The following is a 19,703-nucleotide window of genomic DNA, read 5'->3' as shown; positions in this document are numbered from 1 at the left end:
TATGGAGACAGAAAACTCAGTTGTGCAAATGAGAAAACACTAAAAAGGAAACTCTTTTAAAAGGGGAGAGTTAGGGATAAATTGGGATGGAGTGGGGGAAAAAATTATAGGATCATTTCAGTTCACCTGGAAAATTTTCAGATTTGGATCCCCCCCCCCATTGAGTTGCATATGATTAAAAAAAATAAAAAGATAAACTAATGGCAGTTTATCCAGAGTCTAGCATATGCCAGGTACTTTAATATATATGAACTCATTTAATATTCACAACTGTTCTGTAAAGTATTGTATTGTTATATCTGCATGGCCATTTCAGCCTGGTGTTCCAGTGTATATGTCACTCCTTAGTGATCATCCTTGTCCAGAGCTTGACACAAAGCTTTCAGGTTCAGAAACTGGGTCATTATGTGGTCACTCAGGAGTTAACAGGCCCAGGCAAATTGATTCCTTCTAACCAAATTTACAAGAGTCTGATTATAAACCAGAACATCAATTTACAAGTCTCTATGAGGAAATTAACTGCCAAGTAGACTAGAATAGTTCTGTCAGCTTGTCAGTCCATTTTATTCCCTGTGGGGGAAAAAAAAGCTTGGGAAATAAAATTAAGGACAGAAGGATGCCTAAGAAGTATAAAATTAGAAGAAAGTGAGTTGGATGCTTTTAATTAGGAAACTGTCATTCAGTTACTGGAACCCGATGTGCCTTCTCCACCGTAAGACTACCTGTCTGCTGAAGGGAGCTGAATATTATTTCAACCAGTCAGGTCTTTCTCTGCTAATATGTGTCAGATCACGGCCGGTTGTGGACTCAGCTGCAGCAAGACAGAGAAGACTGGGAGTATAGTATTGGATTGTAATCAGAAGTTTGAAGCAAGACTTAAGAGTTTCAAATAAAGTTTTATGAAGTAGAAAAATGATTATATGGAGCAGTATGAAATGTCAGCTCTGGGCTGCTCAACATGTAACAATGAAAATGCAAAATTAAAGAAAAATGTGATAACCTTTTCAAAGTAGATTTAAAAATTACTTTGAAAAGTCTTTAATTTGGACATACCTATAAGGAATAAAAGTACAAATCGAGGGGAAGAACCTTCAGAGAAAAGAATGGTTATGTCAACTAATAACTGTAGAAGAAATAGTGGAGGTAGAAAATCGCCAGTTTGCAACCAATGGATGCCAAAAGTTTGAAGAGGAATGGAATATATTGATGTATTACCACAGCATCTCCCCAGAGATTTCTTATGAATTACAAAGTGAGAAATGGTAACTTTACAGTGGAGAAACTGATGGACACCACCTTATTGAATGATCAAAATTAATATCATCAATGATGGGATAAACTGAGATTTGATTCCTGATGTGATGTGCTGAGAAAGTCACAACATGGGTTATACAGTATTCCTGCCAAAAATGTATAACCTGACTCTAATCACATGGAAACATCAGACAGACCCAGAGGTATTTTTGAAAAATTACAGTGTCATGAAAAACAAAGTGTGAAAGATTGTTCCAAATGAAGAAAACCAACAAGATACACCAACTACATGTAATGGGTGATTTTGTGTCTGGATCAGAAAAAAAAAAAATGTGTAAAGCACATTATTAAAACAATTGTAGAAAAGTAAAATAGACTGTATATTAGGTAAAAGTGTTGTATAAATGTTATATTTTCTAGATTTGATCAATGTACTCTGGCTACATAAGAGAATATCTTTGTCCTTAGGAAATGAACATGGAAGTGTGTAGGTATAAAGGCATGATTCTGCAAATAACTCTCAAGTGATTCAGGAAAAATATTTTGTGATTTGTGGTTGGAAACAGAAATAAGATATGGCAAAATCATAACCACTGGTGAATCTGCTTGCAGAGCATTCAGTAGTTCTTTGTTCTATGCTTTCACCTCTTCTGTAAGTTTGAAATTATTTCAACATTATGAAGTTAAATTTAAAAAATGAATGATTATTAGTCACCTTCCTGAGAAAGGTGTTCTTTTCCTGAGTCACTGTCACTGAATAGAAAGCATTTGATAGTGCTGAAGTGAAGCTGCAGACCCCATAGACAACTGATGGCAGTGTTGGTAGATGAACTTGCAGTCTTGTTTATCAGTATAATTCAGAAAACAAAGTCAGCTTTCTTATTACTCTCCCAGAAGATTTTTATTTTATATGAATAACTCAGTTCATTTTGTTTATTTTTATTTATTTATTTACCCTCACCCTCGGATATTTTTTCCATTGCTTTTCAAAGAGAGTGGAAGGGAGAGCGAGATAGAGAGAAACATTGATGTGAGAGAGACACATGGACTGGTTTGCCTCCTGAACTTTCGCCGACCAGGACTGGGATTGAGGCTGCAACTGAGGGAGGTACGTGCCCTTGGCCGGAATTGAACCTGGGACCCTTCAGTCCACAGGCTGATGCGTTAACCGTTTAGCCAAACCGGCCAGGGCAACTCAGTTCATTTTATAAACTTTAATGGGGCTCCTATTATATGTCAGGAACTTTGCTAGGCACTGGGGCTACAGTGATGACTGAGTCTCTTGGTCTCAGGTTACTGACAGTTGGGAAGAGGGAAAGCTATAAAAACAAATTTAATATGAAACAGTAAATACAAACCTAGAGAAAAAGTCAGTGGAGAATGAAATAATTAAGACAATATTGGGGAGGAAGAGGTGGCATGGTGGAGGGGAATGACAGCGAGGCCCAGGAATTTTCCACTTGGTGGGGATGCAGTAATGGAGTGGGGCAGGTTCCAGGCAAAGAGAGCATTAAGTAATTACAAGAAAGCTTAGGCTGTTTGGGGTCTCTTAAGTAACTTGGGATTGCTGAAGTATAATATATCTTTCTGATTTTCAGTTCATAATAATAAAAAATAAATTCTTTTTAATATAGTTTAGTTATGAAAATTTGTAAGACATTAAAATAGTATGAAATAACTAACATTAGAGAACATATAATACAAATTGGTCTTTTGATGAACTTTTTATTTTAAATGACGTGGCATCTCATTATAACTTGGGATTCCTCCTTTGACCTTGTACCTATAATAATTTTTGTCAAATTTAAATAACATATGGACCCTTTTTAAGGAAAAAAATTTCCTAATTTCTCAACAGTCACATCACATATGCTGAGTGGCGATGAATCTCAGGTTGAGAAATGCTGAGTTAGTTGATGAAACTTATGAAAATGTCTTTCCATTACAAATTGTGACTATAAAAGAGATGTTATGTTTTCAATTGACAAAATTGTTTTGAATGATTACAATGAAAACAAAACAAATAATTAAAACATAATCATCCAACAATGAAAAATATTGGCAACCTTTGAGTCCAAAGTTTAATATTCTTTTTTTTAAAAAATTACCTTTGTTGTTGAAAGTGTTACAGATGTCCCCACTTTCCCTCTCATTGATCCCCTCCACTTGGCATCTGCCCCAGGCCTTCTCTACACTATTGTCTGTGTCCATGGGTTATGCTTATATGCATATAAGTTCTTTGATTAATCTCCTTAATGGACAAGTTTTACAAAATTGTTATGTAATACATTTAGACACCCATAAGTACATAGGCAAAGAGCCCAAATAAATAATTTACAAAAGATGAAATAAAAATGGTTAACAAGAATGTAAAATATTCACCTCCAAAAATAACTAAAAAAGCAAATGAAAATGAGAGAACATTTTTTGACCTATAAATTAGTAGGTGTTTTAAAACATTGTAACCTGTGTTGATGAGGATTTTTAATAACAGAGAAAAAATTGCAAGCAATCTAATTATTTGACAGTGTGAAAATAGTTTAAAAATTCATCAATGTAGTATGACATTACTTGGGCTATAAATTAATGTTTTTGAAAATTTTAAATAACCAAAATGCTTATGCTATCATATTAAATATAAGAAGCTATGAACAAAATGTATGATTTAGCCTTGTCAAAATATACATAGATGATTTTGATAGTTCTACTGTGGTAATAAAGGATATTATCAGTAGGGGAAGCTGGGTGAAGAGCACACGGGAACTCTTTGTACTACTTTTGCAACTTTTTTCCAAGTCTAAAATTATTTCAAAATAAAAAGTTAAAAAGCATACATAGGCAAACTACTGATGGGAAAAATAACAAAATTTTAGTACTGATTTCTGTGTGGCATAAGGAAGTTTCCATTTAAAAAATGCTATTTTGTAAAATTTTTATGAGTTCTATAAGCTTTTTTTTTTAAAAAACACACAACCTACGCCTTTTCCTATAATTAGGGAAAAAGTCTAAACAAAAGAAAAATGCCACCTACCACAATCCAATTTGTTGATCAGAGTGGCAGCTAAATATAAAAACGTAAGTGTGAATGCTGAGAAAAGGGCGCATCTGGGTGGAGGCTGAGATAGACACATCAGCCGGTTAGGGACGCGTTTCACAGGTGGTGTGAAGCATGAGAGAAGATAATAAAAGTAAGGCTGACGGACTGAGGAGGCTGTGGCGCTGGGGATTTTATGTTAGTAGTAAAGAGAATGCGGTCTTCTCAAAAGAGGGCAGATACCTGCAGTATTTTATGTTAGAAGAGAATTAGGCTACTTCTCTGGGTATCTAAGGAGCATAAACCATAGCAGGCGATGGGAGTATTCCCAAAAGGTTGCTTTTAATAGGTTAAAACCATTTGCTCTAGATAACCATCTTCATACTTGTTTTTATCACAGATTGCTTTCTAAGCAACTCAGCTTTGCGGCGACTCGGGCTTTCTGAAGACACAGCCTTTTATCTTAATGACTGACAAAGGTAATCAGCTATCAAATTAAGTCCCTCTTGACCGGATTTTAGTGTGAAATATTATTTGTTCAGTATTAAACAAGGACAAATAGAAAAGCGACTATTCGCTGTGGTCTCGTTAGGAGCTGTACCTGAAAACTGCACCGTGCTAGACGTTGCAGTCCTCAGTCTTTTCCTATCTTGCGGTCTCTGCAGATGCACCGCCTCCTCCCGTTGGTGCCTGGGGCTCCCTAGAGCCGTGACTCTGGGGCAGGTGTGGTGAGCAGGGGCTGTGCGGAGGGTGCAAAACCACCCACGTCCCACTGTACTCAGTCAATTCTGAAACTGCCCCCTTTCTCCTAAATCGCACCCCTCACCTTGAGAGTTAGTGCTACACACAGAATCTTTAACATTTATCCTAGAGTGTTACTGTTTTCAGCCCCCTCTCTCATATTGGGAAGCCACAGCCTGCTCCTAGAGAAGCAACATAGTATTAGAATTTGTTCCTTGCAGAGGGGCCACTTGACTCCACTTCACTTTTTTTTTTTTTTTTAAATATGCCTTTATTGATCTCAGAGAGAGGAAGGGAGAGGAAGAGGGAAAGAGAGAAACATCAGTGATGAGAGTCATTGGTCGGCTGCCCCCTGCACGGCCCCTGCTGGGGATCGAGCCCCAACCCCGCCATGTGCCCTGACTGGGAATCGAACTGCGATCTCTTGGATCCTAGGAAGATGCTCAACCACTGAGCCACCCTGGCCGGGCTCCACTTTACATTTTGACCCCAATTCCTACTATTTCTGTCTCCATAATTAGGTTTTAAGCCCCTGGCAGGCACAGACCAGGTCTTATTCGTCTTTTTTATCCTCCTCAGGCTTAGTCTTTACCTTTCCAAATAGTAGTTACTTAGTACATGTTTATTGAAAATGAATAGTATTTTCCTTAAGGGCAAATTATATTCCTTCATGAAGGGAAATCTATTTCTTGCTATAAAAAAGGTAAGAGGTTGCATAAGTACAAATTAAAATGGAAGATATAGAATGTGCAGCTTAAAGCTAAGTAGCAGCTTTGATCTTTGGCTGAGTATTTTAAAAAGATTAAAAGGGTTATTAAAAATAAGATCCACACGTCTAACAAAACTCTCTAAAAAGGGCCGAAGAAAGTGTCAACCTGCATAGGCTCCTGAAAGTACAAATACATTGTACTATGTGGGCTGCCCCTGACAGGCACCCTGCTCCTATGAATGTGTTACGGGAATTCTGCACCCAGAGCTTCTGCACTCTGAGTGTGGATTGCAATTGATTCTGAAGTATGAAAACTGGGGAATGACTGACTTAAAGGACAGCTTCTTTCATGCAAATAAACAGTGTTATTAACATACTCACGCCTGGGGCAGATTAGTTTTTTAGGCCTGTTTGCTTTTCTGTAAAATAGAATAACAGTAATTATCTTACAGACTGAAGTAAGAATTAAATTGACACGGTACCCAAGTATTTTGTATATGCCGAGTAAATGATGGTTTTTATTTTGTTCAGAAATTGAAATTCAGAAGCGTGTTACAAGTGGTTCAATGTATTTGACATAGAGTTATGAGGTCTGTATTGTGCTTCAGCTATATCGTAGCTTTGGTTGGTTTATGTGAGCAGAGCAGAGCAATGCTGCCACATCTACAGATGCCTTAAGGGAAAATCATTGCTCAGAACTACACAGCTTGCATACTCCTGGAGTTTGGGAACCATGATACACTCATAAACTGAGTGTTACCTAGCTATTTTCCATGTTGTTTATTCAATATTTATCTCTCTTTTCTGAATATTGGCTATTCGATAACCTAGAAGAGACATCACAACTTTCACCATCAGAAAGAAACCATTTCTTTCACCATAATACCCACTTTTTAAAAATTTTACTTCCACTAATTGATGCTTCTATTGGCCTCTATTTAATGTCAAGTAGCTTGCAGACCTCTGACCTTAATTTAATACATGACTTTCTGTATAGCATTTATAAGTCAGGCTCTTTGGGCTTGAGTCATTACTCAACTCAATCTGTAAGGACATTTAATTTTTATTTTTTCATCAATTTTTCATTGAAGTTCTTACAAGTGCAATAAATAAAAAAACTATGATGATTAGAAATCTGTAAGAAAAATCACAGAAAATAGTACAGCTCCTGGGACAAACTTGTTCATTCACAGGACAACACTTGTAGAACAGAGAAGCCGCAGAGCCACCAGTGCCACCATCATCAACAGGAAATTTCAGTAAATGTAGACTTGCCTGTGAAACTGTGCTTGGGTCATAAAACGAGAATCACATCGAGAACAATGACCAGGAATTACTTATATACTGTATAGATGGACAGAATAAAAACATTAAGGAAATATCTATGTATGGGCACTGTGGCTTTACGATATATAACTAAGGTACAAATGAAATTTTGTCATGTGGAAAAGGTTAATTCCATAACTGAAGTAGAGATAAAGTTTAGGACTTTCATGTCTAGTTAAAATGATGCATAGTAGGAACAGTGTGACTGTGATCCCTTGAGTTGAAGCATTTCAGTTTTGGTGGCCACCTGGATGGGACATTAGGACAGAGGTAAAGAGAGTGAAGGCTGTAGGCTTTAGTGATGGGCTCTTCAGTGCTGACCCAGACACCTGAGGCAAGCTGAAGTCTCTTGCCACGCTTCAGAACGTGCCATTGGCTCCTGTGACTGTGGGGAGGGGTCATGGAAGGGAACCCAATATTTTTATGCATGTGGCTCCAGGGCACTGTATGGCTTCAGGGACAGCAGTGGGGAACACCAATGCCAGAGATCACCAAGATGAGACTAGGGCAAATGATTTAGTATGAAAAGTTGTCCCAGATAGGAATAATAAATTTCATCTGAAACCCCGGTGAACTTCATGTTTCCAAGTGCACATGTTCGCAACAAAGCCAGGAGACATTTAAATAGGATTTTCAAGCTGATGGTTCACACAGACTTTATACTTTAGCTTAAAAGGGAGTACTCAGTTCACTCATTCGTTTCTGCAATTGAAAGGGAGTCTTTACAATATGTCTTAAAGCACCGAGGATTCATTTCTATTAACATCTTAGTTTTGCTAAATGCCAATAAACACTATGCCTTATGTTCACTTTTCTGTTAGGAAATTGCCTGAAAGAAAAGGTTTCATTATAAAATTTAAGAAATACATCATAACTAATATTTCCACAAGCCAAGAAGCTACCCATTTTATATCTATATCTGTATCTAGTTCTACATCTATATCTGTATCCATATCTATCTGTATTGTCCAATGATCACACTCTCAAAACATACTGACATTAGAGAAAATAGAAATTTATATATTTAGATGGAGTTAATAAGATTAAAAATCACATAAAATTAACTTTAAAAAACATACTTTAAAAACATACTTTAACTTTAACAAACATACTTTAAAAAAGACTGCAATAAATGAAGGTAAAGGCAATACTTTTTCTTTTTTTAAAATATATCTTTATTGATTTCAGAGAGAGGAAAGGAGAGGGAGAGAGAGAGAAACATCAATGATGAGAGTCATTGATCGGCTGCCTCCTGCACACCCTCAACTGGGGATTGAGCCCGCAACCTGGGCATGTGCCCTGACTGGGAATCGAACCCCGATCGCCTGGATCCTAGGTCAATGCTCAACCGCTGAGCTACACCTGGCCGGGCAACAATACTTTTCTTACACCCTAAGACAAACAGTTAATCAAGACCCATGTGTTCATTCTTGGATTTTCTGTTCTACTTCTTCCCCCCCCCAAATTATACTTTTATTGATTTTAGAGAGGAAGGGACAGGGAGAGAGAGAGATAAAAACATCAATGATGAGAGAGAGTCATTGATTCACTGCCTCCTGCATGCCCCTGACTGGAGATCGAGCCCGCAACCCGGGCATGTGCCCTGACCGGGATTCGAACCGAGATCTCCTGGATCCTAGGCCAATGCTCAACTACTGAACCACGCCTGGCCAGGCTCTATTCTACTTCTGTGGTTGGTCTCACTCCTGTGACACATATAACAACAATAGAATATTACAGAGAAGATTAGCACAACCCCTGTGCAAAAATGACACAAATTTGTAAGGTCATATTTTTGCATAACTACTGCTTTCTTTGGATTCCCATGGCACATCGTATATATATTAATTGTCATCTTACTGATTAAAATTATTTATTTCTGTTTCCCTCTCATGAAACAGAATCCCTAAAATAAGGAAAGTAGAGTGTGTATCCTTAGTGGCTAGCATGGTGCCTGGCTTTTAAAAAGCACCCAGAAAATGTTTAATGAATGAATAAAATAATGAATAAAAGCTTTACAGTCTATGAGTAAGAAACATGTAGAAATTCTTTCTTTTTTTAATTTTAGAGAGAGGAAGAGAGAGAGAAACATCAATGTGAGAGAGAAACATGAGATGGTTGCCTCCTGCAGGTGCCCCAACTGGGGATTGTACCTACACCCAGGTATGTGCCCTGACCAGGAATCAAACTCACCAACTTTGAGGCACAGGATGACACTCCAGCCAACTGAGCCACACCAGCCCGGGCACAGAAATTCTTTGTATACATCATCTTAATCCAGATACTGGTTCAGAAGCAGTTAATCTTTTTCTTTCCTCCTCACTTTGTCTTCCTGATGACAGAAATTCTATTTTAGTGTGATGACACATGGCCACCTCCTGTAGATAACTAGCGGGCACAACTCAGTTTGATGATGGACAGATGGACAAGCCTGCTGTTGTTCTTTTGCCATAAACTGTTCCTGCCTGCTCTCTTAGATGCATCAAACATGCCTTTCTTCGCACCCTACCCCCATTTTTTTTTGCAGGATTGTGCATATTTGCTCCAATGTCTTGCTATATTTGCAATATTAAGGCTATAAGCAGGCTTTGAAAGACAGATAGGAAGAAATATTTTGAGGTGGGTGGTATCTAACACAAAAGAAAAGTACTCCATGGAGAAAAGGCCATTCAATATTGCTACCACAGTGGTACCTCGGTTTTCGAATGTCTCCGTTGAAGAACATTTCAGGTTACAAACGCCGTAAACCCGGGAAGAAATGCTTTGGGTTTTCGAACACGCCTTGGAAGTGGAACACGCCACATGGTTTCCGCTCTGTGAGATCCTGAGGCCCAGGCGTGGGCTGTTGATCCCTCGGTTTTTTTAATGTTTCAGAACTTGAACGGTCTCCCAGAACGGATTACATTAGAAAATCATGGTACCACTGTATTTAACCGAAGAGAGATAGATCTTTTCTCTTTGTCTTCTATCATAGTAGGATTCATTTAAGGGAAATAAAGTTGCAATATATTTCTGGAAAAAGAGATTCAGATTATGGTATCAATTTGAATTACTCAACTAGGTGACTGTGTTACAGGGCAGAAGAGGGGCTCATCTCCCCTTGTTGCTTGTGGGAGTGGAGATCTTGGGGTATCGCTGGAATAAGAATTTCTGGAGGCCCCCTCGGGAGAATGAAATGTGGTGGAAAATTTTATTTTCATGGAGTTTCACCCCTGGGTTTTCAAGTTCTCATTTCCCTTAGACCAGTCCTAGAAGAAGTGTAGCTGGGGCTTCAGTAGAGCTAAAATCAAAGCCAGTGTCCAGAGTTCCCTTTCCGCATTGGAGCTGTGTCCAGTCCAGCATCAGGCTAGCTTAGCTTGTGTTTCCTTCTGCAGCCTATCAGTCCATTGCATGTGAGGTCAGCATGGGCACAGGGCTATGGAGGACACACAGGTGAATGCAAGAAAGCCAAGAGCACAAGAGGAACAAGAGCAGGAGTCTCTTTGTTTAGGGGATTATGTCTCCCATATTTTTGGGTGCTTGCAGTAACAACATCCATTCTGACCGATGATCGCTGCTCCCAGGTGTGATTGACAGGCAAGTACCTTCCCTGTGTCACCCCAACTTTACTGGGCATGTGTCTCTCTTCCCTTTGTCCAGTCCCCTTTGCCCAGCATTTTGCAGGGAATAGGCTGATGGTTCCCTGGGGAGCGCAGTTACAGCTTCCTGGTGAAGCTGCCCAAATGGCATGCCTATAATGTGTGGCTTCCCCCTTCACTCCTTTTCTATTATTAATAGCTAGCTAATTACAATAGTATCAACTGCACAGTTATAATTCATTAATATTTTATATATAATTGCATAAATAGTAGTTGCTTCAAATTAACAATATAAAGTACAGCTGCATAGATAAGACATTGGCATGTTACTTGATTTTTAAACCATATACAACATTCAAAAGCATTTTAACATATTTTCTTTACTAGCAAAAAGGAAAGGGGGAAGGAAATTAATATTTACTTAGTTTCTACCATGAGTCAGGCATTTTTATGCCTTTTTCTATGTTTTTCATGTGATTCTCAGAACTACATTGTGAAATAAATTTTATTAAGGTTATTTTATAAAAAAGAAAACTTAGGCTCAAAAATAATAAGTATTTTCCTCGTGGTTACATAGCTAAGAAGTGACAAAACTCATTTCTAAAATCTTTTCCAACTCTTAAATTTATTCTCTCTTTACTGTGTTGGGTTAGCCAGCGTATAGTCAGCTTTCAAGGAATTTGAGTTTTTATTATGCTAACAGTAGTGTTTTAAAGGATTTTCCATAATTGTAAGTGGTGTTTTGGGTGCTAAGATGTTATTCTAAAAATATTTCTGCTAAGTGAGTTGGGGTACTTATCCCTTTTTCCAAGGGAGTATATGGGTTGATTGAAACAAATGTTCAATAATGTGATGCAGGAGAGGAGATCTCTGAATTTTTGGAATGACTAGGCCAGAAAGCAGAGCGTTCCAGTGTTTCACAAACATTTTTTAGGTCCGTCTTCTTGCTTGCCTAAAGCAGGGGTGGGGAACCATTTTTGTGCCAAGAGCCATTGGATATCTGTAACATCATTCACGGGCCATACAAAATTATCAACTTAAAAATTAGCTATGAGAAAAACTCCTAGATCTACTGAATTTTGAGTCCTGCCTGCAGTTGCCTTGGTAGGGCTAGACCAAATGCTTTGGCAGCCGGGTGTTTCCCACCCCTGGCCTAAAGGATCCCTGCCTGGGCTAGCGTGATGGGGTCTGAACAGAGTTCTTGATATTTTCCTTGTTTTGACCCAATTCATGGAGCACCAGTGATCTCGACTGACAAAGGGGTGAGAATCACTTCAGCCTTCTAGGGATCTCTTAATGAGTATCAATTTGTGGCGAGATTTTTCTGAGGCTCATTGGGATTGTTCCTATGGGTACCCGGACCCTAGGAGAACCCCTGAATTGTCTGCCTTTTTATTGTGGAGCCCGGCAGTGCGCCCCGAAATTCCTCTGGCTGTTTCGGCCACACTTCCTCTCCCCTATACCCCTTCCCCTTGCATGGGAGCAGGGTGCACACTAAAGAGAAGGGATTCTGTGTATTTGCTATTTTCCTCGTTTTACCCTCAAATATGAGTCAGGCTCCCCTTCTCAGGGTGAAAGGAAAGGCTACTGTAACAACTGCTGGTTCCTTGTGACTAAGTAGCATAGTTGCTAAATTGGATTAACTGTGAAGTCACAGAACTGCTAGTTGTCACCCTGGTTTCCCTGCTTAATGCAGACAGTGCCAGAGGCAATTTCTAGTTGTTAGATGGTGTTTTTTCCCCTCCAAAGGCAGCTTCAATTATAGTTTGCCTAAAATGAGTTAATTAAGACAATTATCAACTGGCTATGTAAAATTTGACAAGTCAGTTTCATTTCAACTGAGTTACAAAGGTGATTATGATATTTGGAAACTGTGCTGTAGAGAGAGGATCTGGAAAATTATAATTCTAAAATGTTGTTCTTAATCTTTTTTGCCTTTTTCACCCATTCCTCTAAGCTGCCTCCCACCTGGAGACTACCAGTTTGTTCTCTGTATCTGAGTTTGTCTCTGTTTTGTTTGTTCATTTATTTTGTTTTTTAGATTCCATATATAAGTGAAATCATATGGTATAATATTTGTCTTTCTTTATCTGACTTAATTCACTTAGCATAACACAAATTGCCAGTTGTAAAAGTAGTCATGGGGATGGAGAGTACAGCACAGGGAATATAGTTAATAATATTGTAATAACTATGTATTATGTCAGATGGGTACTAGACTTATTGGGATGATCGTTTCATAAGGTATATAAATGACTAATCACTATGTTGTACACCTGAAACTAATATAATATTATATGTCAATTATAATTGGAAATGAAATTAATTTTTTTGAAGTAAAGAAATAATAAAATAAAATGTGTGTATAATTTCCATGGTGAGAAAATGGTCATTATTTATATTAAAATAGATGTTTATTTCTCTCCCTTATCTCTTTTTTCATATTTCTTCAAATAAATGTTTTCCTATAATTTAAATGTAATGATTAAGCTATTTAAAAAATAACACTTTGCCATTAATGAGAAAAAGGTCACCTTTAAAAAGTTGATTCAAGTTATTTTGGGACTGGATTTGAGCCCAGTTCCAATTAATGAAGATTATTTCCCTTTTCTTTTTCTAGGACAGTGGAATTAAAATAATCTGTCTTGTCTATTTCCAGTCATGACACATTCCAGGCTTAGGTAAATAAACCCAACTGAAAAATAACAGAATAACTAATTCTATCACTCAGCTCGAAGCTGTCATTTTTTCATTTCAACATTATATTCATGAGCATTAATATGAAAACTCTCTGTCAAAGGTTTGCTCCTTGTACTGTGATTGCTTTAGAATGGAAATTTAAATACCAAATTTCTGAAATGAATTACCAGGAGCAGTGGAGAGAGTCCTGGACAAAGACTCAGGAAGCTGGTTTTGGTCTTGGTCTGCTACCATGTATGTGCCTGGGCAAGTCACTTTAAATTTCTTAGCATCAGTTTCCTCTGCTTTTAGAACCAAGATGGTTAGACTAGGTTAGGATGGCAAACAGGCGTCCCTCTGCCTGCCTGCTCTGATCAGTTGGTGATGTCTGCCTAGAGGGCTGCATTGGGGATGATGGTGAACCTCCTCCAGACCCAGTTGACAGTCTGGGGACAAGAAAGCCACTTCTTTTGCCATCTCTGAACTGAACAGCTTCTTGGGGCATTATATGCTTCTGTTACAACTTTCATGACTTATTCTCAATTTTTAATTTCAAGAAATATTCTCTGCACACTTTGCTTGAAAATATTTTGAAAATTTGAGAGCGAGGAGATGTAGCCTTAGAGATCACCTAGTCAAGACGAGGCTGATCTGTATAAAAGTGCCTTGTAAGTTGTAGAGCAGTATTTCCGTTGAACACATGGCTAATTAATAGTAAGTTTTTCCATTGTTTCCCTTGGGGCCCCTTTCTTGTCTAATTTTTCATGAAAATGTTGTTGCATGAATGGTGTAGCCTTTTTTAGTAAATTTCTTAGAATTTATTCATTGCAGTGGCATTAGACTAAGATAGTAAGTGTCAAGTTGCACAGTATAGACAGTAAACACTGTAGACAGAGAGCTGGAGAACTAGTCATCAGGGAATATTAAAGAAAGAGGCGGAACTTGAACATGACCGGAATAAGCTGAAGTTAGAAGGGCATTGTTAGGTATGGGACAGAATTTGAACAAGCAAGGAATAAGGCATATGAATAACTGGGGCAATTCATAGGAAGTATGAGCTGTTAGGTTTCAATGAGGAAAAACTTGGATTGCTAATAATAATATTGATAATAGCATTTATTCACTCCTGTATCCCAATAATTTTGGAGTACTTCCAATGTGTCAGCCCCTGTACTAGATACCGACAGAGGATACAACGTTTAGCAAAATGGAGAAAATTCTTGATTTTATAGAGCTTACATCTTAGTGGAAGGAGACAGATAATAAAGCAATAAGTGAAATGTGTAATATGTTAGAAAGTAAAAACTACAAAGGAGGAAAATAAACCCGGGGAAGGAACAATGGAATGATAGGGGTAGGTTGCAAATTTGGAGAGAGTGGCCAGGGAAGGTCCCACTAGGATGGTAAAGGAATTGCTAAGAGAGTTATGTATATGAAATAATGTAATTTTCATAACAACTCCATGAGAATGGGTACTGTTCTTGTCCTCATTTTATAAGTGAGGATCTGAAACACAGACAACTAAACTCATCAAGAATGTACAGCAATTAGGTGTAATAGCTGTGATTTAAGTTCAGGAAGTCTAATTCCAGAGTTTATACTTTTAGTCTGAAAGTCTTAACAAAAATCCTTTAAAAGGCCATGAGAGGTCAAAAAAATGATAACATTTTAGAGCTGAAGAGACATTTACTGATTTTCTAATCCAGTGTTTTTCAAGCCAGCCAGCTCTCTGGATTTCTGGACCCTGACCCCTAAATATTTGATTCAGTATGTCTGCAGCGAGGCCTGAGAATCCTCATTCCAACAAGTTTCCAGGTTGTGCTGATGTTGACAGTGTAGGTAACACTGTGGGAATCATTGGTTTGTCAAGTGGCTCTCAGGCCAGGCTGCATGTTAGACTCAGCTGGGGAGCCTTTCAGAACGACCCATGCCCTGCTCCAGGGGGACTGAGAGCTTGCATTTCATTGGTCTGGGCTGAGACACAGTATTAGTGGCTGCAGTGCCCATGGAGGGTGAAGTACCAGTGGTCTAATTTAACCCTTATTTTACAGATGAGGAAACAGGTATGAAGAGATTAACTAGTCCCTTCTTGTTGTAGCTCCTAGCGTTCAACTCATTGTTCCTTACCACCTACTTGGTCCTCGGCGGTATAAGGCCAGGGGCCGCCTTAATCTCTTTGCTACACAATAAAGGTTCAGTAAACATCTATTGTTGAGTCACTAATGTCAAAGGGAATAGTTTTTGACCAGTAAAGTGACATACTGTATGTTAAAAGTAATATTTAGGAGGATTCATTATTAGGAAGGGTAAGATAAAGACTGGAGATGTGATGACCTTCCTACTGCAGTGTGTCCGGTAGAGCTTTGCTACTCAAAATGTGATAAAGAACAGCAGCAGCATCACCTGCAGCCTTTTTAGAAATGCAGACTCTCAGGTCCCACCTCTGGCCTACTAAATAAGAATCTTCATTTTTACAAGATCCCCAGTGAGTTGTATGCATATGGAAGTTTAAGAAGCTGTTGTAGAGCGTCATATGACCAATGTCTGGATTTACATAGTAGCCCCAGGGAATCAAGGAAAAGCAGAAAATGTGAATGGTTGAGCACATCAGCTTTTCCTTAAGCCTATTCCTTGGGATATCAGTTCTCTGGAAACTTAATAGGTATGCAGTGGTCAAAAAGGTTGGACGGATACAGTTTAAACAAAGCTTAACAGGTTTTTGTTTTTTTAAATAACCAGACTTCTTTTATCTTTTAATATGCTGAATCTCCAAGAGAAAAACTGTATTGTATAGCTGCTTCTATATTTATTGATCATAGAAGCTTGTTTGGGGTGTATCTTCTCATGTTAGTATTTTGTGGAGTGCATCTTGATAAAACTGTAATAAACTCTGTGATTATTAGGGTTCAGACTTAGAAGATATTCTAATTCCTGGATAAGAAACCATCTTACGCTCCTTAAATTTAATACCCATTACTTATCTGTTCAAATGCCCAGCCTTCCCATCACTGGTCCCCCTGTGTGACTTCACTCTAACTCACTTTCATTGGCTGAGTCCTATTTGGACAGAGTCATAGGATAGGTCTGGGCAAACATTCCAGGCTTAGTTGATGGAAATGAGTGGGAGACACTGGAAAATGTAGGGTCACTGGTAACATACTGAAGTTTAGTTTGTGGTAGGAGTGAAATCAGGAGATATGGCTGAGAGCAATTACTAGTTGAGCAAAGAAGAAACACAGAAATGTGACGGACAGTTGTGACACAACATCTGCCAGCAAATTTATAGTGAAAAATAAAAAGAAGCAAATGAACAGATACATTGGGACCTAGGGTTGCTTTAGATATAGGACAGTCCAAAATGGCTTTCCTACTGTTTATTTCCATTGGTACCCTTTTTGAAAATTCATGGCCCATTTTAATGCTGACAGGTTGATTATTCTACATTCTATAACTCAGAAAGCATTTGATTTTAAATTATACTCAACAATAAATTACTACCAACGTACTGAATAGCACTTTTAGTATTCACCATACAGTTTTTCTCCTGTATCTTTGCCATTAATTTCACTTTTTTCCCCCATGGGCGTGGGTAGCAGGATACTTGCTATTCTTAGTAGTAAGAAGAATGAAAATACTTTCTCCATAATACCCTTACTTTGGGCAGTAAGCCACATCACTTTTAATTTTTTGTTAATAAACAAATGGAAAGTATTTTTGATTTGGAGCTGTCCTTTCGAAATGCTCAAAATCTTTTTTTATTCCCTTTTACTGATATTTAAAAATGTCATTTCTTGCAATATCAAGAAAGTACTGTTAGATCTATTTATGACATCAGCATAATTTTTCTTAGAAAATTTTCTCTTGAAAAATTTGATAGTATTTTAATGGGTAAACTTAGATATGTAAACCTTTCAAATCTGATTCAATTCATTTCAGTTTCTCTTTTTTGTACCCTTAGTTGACAGCATTTCCTGTACTTCCAGGAGAAATTTTGACAAGAAGGGGAAAAAAAACTTTAAATCAAGCAGAATATATTTAATTGAGTAGTCTTTGATTTCAGAAGCTTCTAGAGGGGATTAGCATAGTTTCAACTGACTTTTCTCCAACTCTAAAATCTACAGTTCCCAGACACAATTACTAAAATAACGATTTTAAGATTTTATCAGCTGCTAAGTCATCTCAAATTTAATTGATTTTATTTTATTAGGTTTATGAAGAAAGAAAGATAGATTGATTCATCATAGACTACACAGAGGTTGGCAGCCTTTGGGAGTGTTAAGATGCTTGATCTGTCCCTCAGGCTACCAGTGGTGGAAGATACAGTTTACTAGCTAACCTTGACTCTTCCATGGAGTTGGACATGGGAGATTGTGGTAGCTGAAAACTACCTCTGAACGGGCAGAGGGAACTAGAGGGGTGCTGTGGGAACTGCCAGCTGCTCAATTTTGGACAGTATGGGTAGCTTGTATCAACTACTAGCCTTTATGGTTGTAGGGAAGAGAAAGTCGAGGCAGCAATTGTCCCACATGCCAAAAGTAATTTGCTAATGAGCTTTATTTAACATACATGCTAAGGGTTGCCAATACTTATTCTAGAAAGATTTTCAACAAGGATTGGATCTAAAGGTCCAAATTAAGCCTTGGGTTACTAGATGATCCCATCCCCAAAATATTTGTACAACATCCATCCAATAAATTATTTATCAAACATCATCGTGTGCCAGTCCTGTGCTGGGAGCTGGAATACCAGGGCAAGAGAAGATAAACGTTGTCGTTGTCATCATGTTGCTTGCTGACTAGAGTGGGATGCAGATATATAAACAAGATCATATAACGTAGTATATCATGTGCTCTGATGGAAATACAGTGAGTCATGGTAGTATACAGAAGGGGCCACTTAATTTTTACTTAAAGAGTCAGGTAAGAAGAGGCATCTACATGAAGGATGAGTAGCATTGGATAGACCAAGAAGAGATGAGGCAGAAAAGTGCATTGTGCACAGGGTGAAAAGCATATACAAAAGTCCACAGAAAGATCTTAAAGAATGTTTTGTTTGGCGCATACAAATTTTGGGAAGAAGGAGAAGTGCTTGGAAATGAGGCTAGAAAAGTAAACAGAGTCCAGACATGTAGGGTTGTGTAAGCATTTGGGCTTTATTTTAGATGAAACGGAAAGCCATTGAAAGTTGTTCTCACCGAGAAATGATTAGGTATGCACTTTAAGTTAATGACTCTGGCAGCATTATGGAGGATGGGTTGGAGGGAGAAAATACTGGAGAAAATGAGACCAATGGGGAGACTCTTGCAGAAGTTTACGTAACACAGGATGGTAGCCTGTATTTGACAAGTGATGGCATTCTCAAAGCTTGTGCTTTTAGGCACTGCAATTATTTACTCTTACATCTTACAAGATTGTTTTATAAGTTTTTTACCGCAGGATTTTCCATTTTAAAATTCCTCAAGAAACCTTTATTTCCTCTTTTTGTGTCTATGTAAATGATTATGTTTTTGTTGCTTCCTAAACATTTTCTTGAAATTTTCTTTTCTGCTCTTGACACATATGTTTGTGGTTTCTTTATCAAGCTTGAGTACAGAGTTCATGCTGAGAGAGAAGTAATTATGATTCTGCTGAGTAGATCTTAGTTGTCACAACTATGGGTAGCCTGAGATTCCCTGGAAAGGACTGGAGGAAAAAATAATTTTGTGATTTTCAGCATTGGAAAGAAAGAAAATAATTTAAGGACAGTTTTTAGAGGGGAGGAGGATTGCTGTACAGCAATCAATATGGCAGGATTAGAAAAGACCAACATGGATCAACTCCAAAGTGCAAAAAGTAATTAGGGGCACAGAAAGCACATAATGCATGTCAAGTTCAAAAGAGACGCCGAGAAATTACAGAGTGATGTTTGGCGTTTAAAAATGACACAAAGAGCAAAGGTGGAAAATGACAAAAACATTTCATATAAGCCTAAAAATGCTGCAGTATTACATGGACACAAAAGGTCAGCAAACAGTCTGGGATGGTGTCTAAAGGAGAACAAGGGTACTCCACTGACTGAGACGTTCTTGTAAACATTGATTAAAAAAAATAAAAGTAAATGAATTCTTTGCCTCAGTGCTCTCAGAAAGCACAGTCTGGCTGAAAGGAGAAATCAATTTACAATGAAAGAAGTAAAATTGTTCTTGGAAATGTTGCCAATCAATAGGTGCTAAAGAAATGGAGAAATTTGAATTCTCATGTAGAACCAGATAGTCTTTCTTCTAGGATTAGTGCTGTCCAAGGCCAATAATTCATTCTTAGGTTTAGAAACTCTTTTTTTTAAAGTATCAAGTTGTTTTTTTGTATTTTGTTCCTAAATCTCTGAATGTAGGACATTTTTAATG

At 37.9% G+C, this 19,703-nt stretch overlaps 1 protein-coding gene and 1 pseudogene across 1 annotated transcript in view; both read left to right on the top strand.

The window, feature by feature from the left end:
• Positions 1-19,703, top strand: part of SLC44A5 (solute carrier family 44 member 5) — a 254,553-nt gene that overhangs the window by 37,067 nt on the left and 197,783 nt on the right. The gene's annotated exons all lie outside the window — the stretch shown is intronic.
• LOC148092453 (U6 spliceosomal RNA) lies at positions 8,762-8,861 on the top strand (annotated as a pseudogene).

Source organism: Miniopterus natalensis, chromosome 9 (assembly GCF_054644295.1).
Source record: "Miniopterus natalensis isolate mMinNat1 chromosome 9, mMinNat1.hap1, whole genome shotgun sequence".
Classification (NCBI taxonomy): domain Eukaryota; kingdom Metazoa; phylum Chordata; class Mammalia; order Chiroptera; family Miniopteridae; genus Miniopterus; species Miniopterus natalensis.
The sequence above is the reverse complement of the archived record's forward strand: the minus strand, read 5'-3'. Positions and strand labels throughout refer to the sequence as shown.